General features: G+C 38.4%; 1 protein-coding gene across 1 annotated transcript in view; it reads right to left on the reverse strand.

Moving 5' to 3' along the window:
* Positions 1-2,294, reverse strand: part of DCUN1D4 (DCN1, defective in cullin neddylation 1, domain containing 4) — a 72,254-nt gene extending 69,960 nt beyond the window's left edge. The window contains exons 1-2 of the mRNA XM_006894152.1: positions 2,232-2,294; positions 2,023-2,062 (exon numbers count right to left, since the gene is read on the reverse strand). The gene's annotated coding sequence lies outside the window, so the exon portion shown is untranslated. The remainder of the gene's footprint in view (positions 1-2,022; positions 2,063-2,231) is intronic.
* Positions 2,295-10,919: the final 8,625 nt, after the last annotated feature.

A 10,919-nucleotide genomic window follows, 5' to 3' on the forward strand; every position in this document is an offset into this window, starting at 1 on the left:
TGTACAAAGATAATAAGCATTTATTTAAATACATGCAGATTTATAATGTCTAAAAGGAATGTAATCACGGTGTGAACTGAGGGAAGGCTAGAAGCCTTGGTGGCAAGTAAGGAACAGGTCTGCTAACCAAGTCAGCAGTCATAACCCCCCAGCTGCTCCTTGGAAGAAAGAAGAGTAGTGTCCTCCCTTAAGGAAATACAGCCTTGAAAATCCGGGGGAGGACCACTAGGAGTCAGGACCAGCTCCACTGGGACTACGGTTTGGTGGGAAAAGCAGTAGGAGTGAGGAAGGAGTTGGGAAGAACTGTTACTGTTTGATACTCCACTTCCTTCTCTGCTATTCAAAATTCTTCAACAAGCACTGTTATTTAAGTTACTGTTTACTTTTCCAAATAATGTTCAATGTAATGTTTACTGGCAAAGTGCTCTGGTGGCATAGTGGAATTATGTACTGGGCTGCTAACAGAAAGTTTAACAGTTCAAATCCACCAGCTAGTCACGAGGAAAAAAGGTAAGGTATTCTGTCAAATTAAGATTTATAGTCTTGGAAATGCAATGAAAAATCACCATGAGTCAGAATTAACTCAGCAACAGCCGCCTAATGGTTTCTAGAAGTTTAAGGAGCTAAAGATCAAGTACAACTTTCTTCTTGATTATCAACAGTTTAGAGAAGTGGTACCCAAACTGTGGTGCTAGGCCAGCTACATCAGCAACATCTGTGGGCTTGCTGGAAATGAAAATTCCAGCCCTGAACCTGAGAGAAGAATGTCAGCAGAAGGACGATAGAAAAGAACTGGTCCCTTTGAGCTCAGGTACTGAAGAGTATTGAGTATTTCATGGGATGCCAATAGAACAAACCAATATGTCTAGAGAGGGTCCACTCAGACTGATCCTTGTAGGCAAAGATAATAAAGCTTCATCTTACATACTCTGAGCATGTTGTGAGGAGAGGCTTGGGAAGGTTAAGGTCAGTGAAAGAGTAACACAAGTGACAAGATGGACTGGCACAGTAATTGCAGCAATAAGCTTAGAGTGTCAGAGATGGTGAGGATGGTGCAAGACAGGACAGGGTTCAGAGCTGCTGTTCATAGGGTCACTATGCGTCATACTCGACTTGAGAGCACCTAACAACAACCCCAAACCTACCAGGTCCAAAACACTAGGGGCGTGGTCTACCAACTGGTGTTTTATAAAGCCCTCTCCTGGTGGTTATAATCCTAGATAAAGTCTGAAAATCACAAGGTCAGAGAAAATTTCATCCTAATCAGGCTTCAACTGTCTTTTATAAATCCTCAAAACTAGTATAACACATATAGACATGAACACATTTCCAGCTCAATTCAACATTCGTTTCAAACTGTTACACTGTGGCACTTTTTCAGTATGAACTGTGTCAGTAAAGAAGCGGCATCCTGAAATTCCCGGCCTTCTTCAAAGGCACCAAAGTGCCTTGTCACGAAGCAGAATATTAGAAGAGACTTCCTACTGGGAAGGAGCTGTAACACAGGCACCTCCACTAAACTCTGAAAAATGTCCTTTACAAGATGTGCAGCCTGAGAGCTCTTGAGAAATAAGGATGGTCAAACTCTGACTCACATTTTCTGGACATCCTGTTAGGGGGCACCAGTCCTTAAAATATCATACTTGGAAAAGTAGAGGGTCAGTGGAGGAGAGGAAAATCCTCAATGAGATGAAGTGACACAGAGCTTGCAACAATGGGCTGAAGGTCTGCAGAGATGTGAGGACAGGATAGGCTCAAGCAAGGAATTATCTGCTGTACACAGGGTAGCTAGAGTGAACTACATAGTATCCACCTAACAACAACCAAGCAGGAACTTCAATAACAGAAAGCACTGTGACAACACAGTATTGTTCCTTCATAACTTTCTAAGAGGTAACAGTTGCAGAACACTGTCAATATAATTAATAACTACTGAGTTATTTACTTCCAAGTGGGTCATTTTATGTTAGGTAAATTTCACCTCAAATTTTAAAACATATTAATGTTAGCATTTAAGAATACCTGTTTGGTGATCGTCTTGGCCAATGTCTTCTGTAAGATTCTGTAAGAAATACGTTCATTGTTACCAAGAAGTCACACATTACACAGCGCATTTTAAAATTCAGCGTTTTCACAGTTAATAACCATAAATCAAAATTTTTATCAAATACATTTAAATAAAATATCTACTCTAGATAGTTGTCAGTTTTGTCTTTAAAAGATGGACTTACTAGCTTATTAAGGGTGTGGTAGATTTTATGAATATTTGCCAGTGTTGACAGATGAGAGTTCAGTTGAAAGTCTTAAAAAGAAAAAGGAGAAAATTTAGTGTCATTCATTTTTTCCATTATGCAAAAATACTGTAAAAAGAAAGCTCAGACATGATGATAACACATTATGATACAGTAATAAATTAATTTTATACTTACTAGATAAAAAGGACATGAAAACTACTGAGCTAGAAAGCAAGTTTACAAATTTCCAATCAAATGTTACAATGTTATATTTTTAATATGAATTTTAAAGGAAAAACAAACAAAAACCCATCTTAGGAATCTATCCGCAATTAAGTTTAACTGAACAGAAAAATATCAATAATGTTTGCAAATTTTTTAAAAACTCATTTCATGAAGGAAACATCATTTGTCTTCTCTTATACAAGACTACAGTATGATAAGCCAGCTCTGGGAAAGACCACCACAGGGGGAAAATATTAACCATTAAACATCACTTACAATGTATTTATTTTGTTGACTCCAAACCAACAAAGAGCACAAATGTAAAGCAAGTCTTCCAAAAAGGAACTCTAGTCTTCTATAGACTGGAGAGCTGAAGCCAACTGCAGAGTTGCTCTCAAGCTCTGCAGTATCAGAGCACACCACAAAACCAGAACACAGAGGCAGAACTGCCTGCTTAAGAAGCATTAAGTAACAACTGCAATTTAAAAAAAAAGTATCCATGCATTATCTCCAGTAATTTCAGGACTGCACATCAAGAGAGTGTCTCTGTCTCTCTCTCTCTCTCTCTCACACACACACACACACACACACACACAATTAATTCAATTGTTCCATTTTAGGTTCCTGCACATGAAAATTTGTTAAATGGCTTTTGAATCTCTAATTTCAAATTTATTAAGCCAAGTATTAGGTTACAAATGAAAATTAAAAGTGCACTTGAGATATGAAAAGAATATTTCATATCTGAATAAGCATCAGCAGAAAAAGTTTTGCAAAATGATACTATTTACATCTGGCCCTTCCATTTCCTGTGACAAAAATGAGTAAAGACTAGTCCAAAATGGTAATAACTCATTACTCTAAGGTTCCTAGTTATGTTATTACAGGCAGGGTGTGTGTGTGTGTGTGTGTGTGTGTGTGTGTGTGTGTGAGTGAGTGTGTGTGTAGAAATCACTCTTCGATGTAATGTTTAATTTGGGGTATGCATCAGATCCAAAGAGCAGATGCTGGCATACAACTTGTCTGTGCTGGGACTAGGCTCCCTGGGCTGTTTCTGTGCATTTTAAAAGCACGCTAATTATAGTGTCAGTATTTACAAAGCTTTACTTATAAAATATGCTAGGAATCTAATTCTAGACAAGCCTGCTGGGCAGAAGGGCAGCAGTGACCACAGCCTTGGACATCCATCCACATATTCACAGATAGGAGTGGCAGGCAGAACAGACACACGTAGACCAGAGACAGGGACGGGGCGTGCACACACACATACTCCTCCAGAGAAGAGTTCTTGACCCAAAGACATCAAAGGAGGTTCTGAGGCTTCTAAATCACTCTAAAAGACTGTTATTGTTCGGTACCTGAATGGTTCAGCTGTGTTTAAGGAAAATGACAGGAGCATAGCACTGAATCTAGTTTCTCCATCTTGAGTTGTGTAACTGCATGTAACAGTCAGAAAAGCATCTGAGGCATGTGGCTGCACGTATGTGCATGTTTATTCATGTTTATATTTAATAAACACTAGGAATCTCTCAAACTGGAAGAGACAGCTCTCTCAGGACATGCAAGAGGCTTCGGCAAGCTCAAAACCCTTGTGCCTATCCCTCCTTCAAAGAAATACAAACTAAGTCTAGACTTTAGATTCTACTGAGGCTACAGGACCAAACCTCAGGGGTTCCCCCCTCCCCTAAAGCCACAAAGAAGGAAGAAAAATAGGGTCTTGCCAAAGGCATTCAAATTCAGGCAAGGAGGTCTCCTGATCCCATGCTATGCTTTTGTCATTTCACTACCCTGCTGTTAATTCAAACACAAATTTCACATAGCAATCTAAACACAAGAAGGCTAAACCCCTCTCCCTCCTTTATCTGAATGAGGAAGAAGTAAAAAAAAGACATCCTCAGTTTGAAACCCTAGCACTAACACTAATTAGGCAAGAGCCATCCTTTCAAATTCTCTCAAAATACTCATGCAAACACTGAGTTGATGCTTTACCACCTGACTCTGAAGCTGTCCAGCTGGTTGGGATCTCAATTTCCTCATCTACAGAAATTAGGTAAGAGTGAACTGATGGGGGAGGTTGGGCAGGGAGGAAAGTGCAACAATGAATGAATGGAAATCCAAAGTCTCTGTAAACTTTCATTAAAATTAATTTTTTAAAAGTAAAAAAAAAATTTAAAAAAAGAAACTAGGTAAGAACTTAAAAACACAAAGATCAAGCATTGGGCAATAAATAGGTTTTGAGAAATATACAAAAAGCCAAGGAAGAGCAATGAGCTACTGCTTAGAACACACATTTTATCTGCCAATGGCGAAGGGAAATTTGGCAGCAGACTGAAGTAATGAGCGTGCAACACAATTACATGGCCAATGTCATTGAATTGTACATGTAAAATTACTAAATTGGCAAACATCATGCATATATACTTGCCAGGATAAAATTTAAAATGAAGATAGGACATTCTCAAAGTAATGTTATATGGATGAAAAAAATGTCACTACAATACCTGAAGCATAATGAAGTACTCTATAAAAGGCACTATATAAATTACATTTATACCAAAGCAGGTCTGGTGGCGTGTTGTGCTGCTAATCAACAGATCAGTGGTTCAAAATCCCCAGCAGCTTTGTGGCAGAAAGATGGGCCACAAAATCAGATCATCTCCTCCTGTTATGATTCATGGTCTCAGAAACCTGATGAAGTCCCTCAAAGTTGGAATCAAGTCTACAGCAGTGGGTTAGTTTGGTTGGTTTGCTTACCACCATTTCTCCGCGGAGCCAGCACAAGGCTCTCTCACATGTGGGACCCCAAACCTGCTTGCTGACTGTGACTGTGGGGTGTGGGCTGAGATATACTTCTACAGTCTAGAACAACTGCTATATTTCTAGGACACCAACTGATGTTCCTAATGATGGCTGCCGATAATCTCAACACAATGCAGAACACATACATGAGTGTTTAAGATCAGCCTTGACATACGAAGCTTCACTTTTCAGACAAGAATACAAACGTTAGTTTTACAAATCACATCAGCAATCCCCATTTCCACACCTAATCCCTCCTACAATCACCATCACTCACATCCCATAATTTCACCCGGACTCCTCCTCACTCCCACACATACAAAAAGAAAAGAAAAAAAGAAAGAAAAACTAGTACCAAAAATAATTTTTCTTCAGCTTCATTAAAATGAAAAGAAGCTAAGGAAGAGATACAAATTCAGGGAAAACTGACACAAATGGTATTAAAAGATAAATTCAAAAAGGTTAACACATACTGGATTTATGGATCATCTGTTCAGCAATCAGGGCAACTAACAGACCTTGAAATTTGATAAAGATTTCATATCCTTTAGGCATAGTTCTTAAGGGTAAAGATCAAACGCTTCACAGAGTGTATCTGAGAAAGTTCTAACTGATTCATAAAAATCTCTTTTTGCTCCTACTTCAATTCCAAAGGATAAGAGCTAGGTTACGTCAACTTTATTCCACAATCAAATGGCTCTCCACAGAGAAGCAGTGACTGGGCATGACTCTCCTGGGTGATACGCAAACCTTGGTAAAAGCAACAAATTACTCTGTAAAAAGGCACAGTGGGCCTGATAAAAGGCTTACCTACATTACTTCTAGTTATTCTTGAAACAATCAACAAATAGCAACTAGTCATTTTCTAGGGTTTTTGTTTCTTTTTTATCATTACTATTTACCATGACCTATCAAAGGTTATAAACAAAATTTAAAGGGGAAAGAAAAAGAAAAAAGAGAGAGAGAGAGAGAGAGACTCCCACCCTGGGAGTCTCAAGTCTCTTCAAACTACCCTAGTTGTAGAGCCCACAATACACACAGAGATAGAAATATTGGAAATGAAACAATCACCTTTAAGTTCAGGCAATGACTGTCATCTAAAAGAATCAAACTTTAAAATTAACAATCCTCAAGTCAAAACAATGAGGTATCATCTCATTCTACCAACAACAGCAAAGTTTAACAGGACAGCAAACAACAAATGCTGGCGAGGATGCAGAGATCCAAACTCTCATAAACTGCTGGTGGGAATGTCAAATGATAAAAACACTACAGAAGAAGGCTGGCGCATCTAAGGGAAGCTGGAAGAATCTGTTCTCAAAAACAGTGTATTTGAATTTTGTAAATAAACTAGTATTTTTAAAAGTCAACTTGGGGAGAAGAAAAGGGAAGGGGGAAAGGTGCAATAATGAATGGATGAAAATCTTACTTTTCTGTAAACTTTTGTTAAAATCACAATTAAAATAAAAAATTTTATTTAAAAAAATTTAAAATAGAATTATCATTTAACTCACTATCTCACTGTTGGGAATTTACTCCAAAGAATTCACAGCAGTGACACAAACCTGGGTACGCACACCCAGGTTTACTGCAGTATTATTCACAATCACAAAGAGAAGGAAGCAATACAAGGGTCTATCAATAAAAGAATGAGAAACTGTGATACACTGACATGATGGAGTATAGTGCAGTACTGAAAAATCATGGACTCAGAAAACACTACACAACATGGATGAGTCTGGAAGGCATTATGCTGAGTGAAATATCTCAGTTTAAAAAAGAGCAAATACTGCATAAGGCTACTATTATAACAGGATGGTGAACAGGGAAAGAATGCAGAGATAATGAACACTGCACTGGAAAAGATGAAGGGAAGGACAGTCTGTAAAAAACGGATGATTATGTATGAAAATTAACAATCTGGAACAGGACACACATTACAAAGTGAATTGGGGGGTGGGGGAGGGGGAGTTTCACAGTCCTAAAGAGAAATTTACTCCAATAATAAGGTCTGAGATAGAATTTTTAAAGCTTGGAAAAGTAAAAATTTCCCTTTATACCAGAAATTCTCACTTGGAGCCCTGGTGGCCAAGCAGGTAAGAGCTGCACTGCCAGCCTAAAGGCCAGTTTGAATCTGATCCACAGGAGAGAGACAGGCAATCTCCTCCACAGTAAATGTGATTTACTGCCTCTGAATATCTCCTGGAGGGTCAGCTATGAGTTGGTTCTGACTCAACAGCAAATAACAGCAACACAAAAGACATATGGGGAAAATGTCAATTATAATAGCAACAAAAGGTAGTATCTCACATATAAGGCAATGTACAAGATATAGATGAAAATAAAACGAAAGCTTACTCAACGACATAACTGTAGAGAAATACTATGTTCCTGGAAAGGAAAGATGTTCAACTTTGTAAATCTACAAGTTCTTCCTCACTTAAATAAACTACAAATTAAATGTCATCAAATCTCATCTCCCAGAAAAGGAGTGAAGAAAGAGAGTCAGTCAAGACTGGCATATTGACTCTGGCATATTAGACGTGCCAAAAACCAATGAAACAGAAGAATGAGGACAAACTTGACCAACAGATCTTAGTATATAGTATGAAGCAGAGATTGGCAAACTCTAGAAAGGATAAATATCCAAATAAATAGTAAATATTTAGGTTTAGTGAGTCAAATAATCTCTGTCCCATCTATTTTGTTATAGTAGCTCAAAAACAACTAATAGCAATGCATAAATGAGTGGTTCATTCCAGTAAAACATTTCAATAAAACTTTTATTTACAAAACTAGTATTTTTCCCAATTTGGGCCACGGATCAGCTTACCAATCCTTGGTAAAAAGGTACAGAATTAAAACAGTGTGAAACAGGTTCAAGAAGATAAATAAATGGACAAACTGACATACACAAGTATTGAATACATATAAATGCACACACATTTTATAAAATGGAATTTCAAAACAATAGGAAGAGGTAAGATTATTCTTTAAGTAAAGAAGCAGTCAGCAATTGGAAGAGAAATTTACACCAAATTTACAGGTGGCTGGGGAAGGGATTTAAGCAGAAGGAAAAGTTTTTATCACAGGGCTCTGCACATCTCCCTAACCTTATCTGTTGCACTCCTCCTTCTCTGTCACCCTGCTCAGTCACCAAGGCCGTTCAGCAGTTCGAATACTCTCAGGAAACTCCCCCTTCAGGGCCGCTACACATGCTGTTCCGTTTAGCCAGACACCTCTAATAGAGACCTGCTCTTGTACTTCATCAGGTTACCATTTCACTATTGCCTCCTTATACCCTTGCCTGATGAGCAAACAGGTACTCTTTTTCACTGTTTAGGACCCCAACATGTTTGGTGTGTTTTTTTTTTTCTTTACAACTTTCAGAACTAGTTGGCAATGGATCATCTGTTTGCCCTCTTTTTCTCTCAGCAGAATATAAACTCCAGGAATGGTGGGCCTTGGTCTTGTCCACTGCTGTTTATGCCCAGCTCCCAGTGCATTCTAGGAGCTCGGAAATATTTAAGGACAAAGACGTGGGAGAGATTTAAATTGTCTATATTAAGGGAATTCCAACAGCTTCCACATTAGATACTAAAATGTGAGAAGTGGCATAGTAAAAGAGGAAACTAAAAAGGAAAGTAAAGGTCAGTAAATAAACAATTTGTGAATCCTGCTAGTTTGGATTTAAGCACCTAACAACTTGAACTTGTAGTCAGGTGACAGAACAAGTAATTATAAAGGAGAAACATGGAGCATTGAAGCATTATCAATTCTACTCAGTGATAATTTGTCTAGTTTAACCAGAAAACAAACAAAACTTTAAACAAGTGTCACTGCCTTGAGTTATGCTCCCTGACAGTTGTCACTGACCTCTGTTCCCCAAAACACTGATGAAGAAGTTTGAATACCAGAGTCTCAGTGCCACTAGAGTATTTTAATTGGGAGAGTTCTTTACACGATCACTCTAAGGTAAGGGTGTATGTAGCATGGATAATGAGTAGCTCAGATTGGAAAAGCCAGTTTCACACCCCCTGGAAATCACTAAAGTGAGAAATGATTAGGGCCTGGTGGAAGAAGGAGAGGAAAGGAGTAGCAGGAGGAAAAGAAAGATTCTGAATTCAGAGGACTTGTAAGTCCATATTTGCACAAATTCAACTTTACTCACTGATGAAGGAAAATGGAAGGGAGAAAGGAAATTTCACATGTTTGGTTAAATGGTTTCCCTTCTACTTAATGATTACAAGATAGAAAACACAAACCCTTAGTTGATTTCACTTTCCCTGTGCTGACCACACATGTGCCCTGCAATGTTACTTGAGTTTCTTAAGGATACGCCTTTTTCATAAAACACGGCCCCTAAACAGCAAGCCAGCTACTTCAACAGAAGGGGGTCCAGTGCTGGCTGGAAGAGCTGATTGTGGTGTATTTATTTGACATTTCCAATGAAGTACGTTCTGAAAGTGCTTCCAAATGTATTTTAATGCAGGTGGCTTTCACCTTACGTGCAGACGCCAGAACACAACCTCTACACAAGATGCCATGGAACCCTAAGTGAAAACCACAAAGACTACATGCAAGAGAGAAGGGAGGGGGAGAGTAGAGGCTTCGTATCTTTTTGTACAATTTCCCCCAAGCAGATGAAGTAATTTCCCAGGCAGGGCCAGACACCTGCCTTATAACCACCCTGTGAATAAACCCAGTCTTCTAATTCCTAAATTCAAAAGTGCCTTTCTCCATCATATCTTATTTCTAATATTGGCAAAATTAACCCACAGCCTATCTTCACACTCAAAACAGAAAAAAAACCCAAACAAAAACATAGCCGCATTTTCTACCCAAACTTGTTAATAATCAAGCCCATAAATGTGAAATAATTTCATATTAAAGAAAAAAATCAAAACTCATTAAAATCTACCACATTTTTAAAGCAAAAGGATGGTGCAGAAAGGATCCATAATATCCAGCATTATGTCTATTTTATGCAATTCTTCTAGTCAATAGATTCATAAAAGTATTTTATTATTAGTTAATCTCCAAATAGCCAATCAATGTTGTAACTCAGAAAAATGTTTAATGCAGCACTGTGCAGAGATTTGCTGGCATCTAGCAACATGCACAGATCTGCATGTTATAAATTCTTTTCTTATGAGGATGGTGTACCAATTCTGTAAGCACTGTTGAGAGATGGGAGACAGATCTGCACTTAAAGGTAAGTTGCTGAAACCCATCCAGAGGCACTGCAAAAGAAAGCCCAGGTGATCTGCTTCTCTGGAAGCAGAACCAACTTGACAGCAGTAGGTCACTGGGTTTGTTGTCTGGTTTTGGTAATGACAGAAAAGGTTAAGAGAATCAAAGCCAGTGAGAAAAGATGTGGCAGTGTGCCTCCATAAAGATGCCATCCTGAAAAACCTGTGGCACTCTACTCTGTCCTATCAGGCTGCCAAGAGCTGAAATCAACTCAGTAATGGCTTTGCTTTGTTGTTAGTGCTGTTGTTGTTGTTACGTGCCGTTGAGTCGCCGGAGACTCATAGCGACCCTATTTACAACAGGCCTAAACCTTGCTCTATCTCTTTTTTTTTTTCTATAATTATATTTTATTAATTTTCATAAACATTTACAGAGATATTGGGCTTCCACTCATTCATTGTTGCACTA

Source organism: Elephantulus edwardii, unplaced genomic scaffold (assembly GCF_000299155.1).
Source record: "Elephantulus edwardii isolate Elephantulus edwardi_28Jun2011 unplaced genomic scaffold, EleEdw1.0 scaffold00137, whole genome shotgun sequence".
Taxonomy (NCBI): domain Eukaryota; kingdom Metazoa; phylum Chordata; class Mammalia; order Macroscelidea; family Macroscelididae; genus Elephantulus; species Elephantulus edwardii.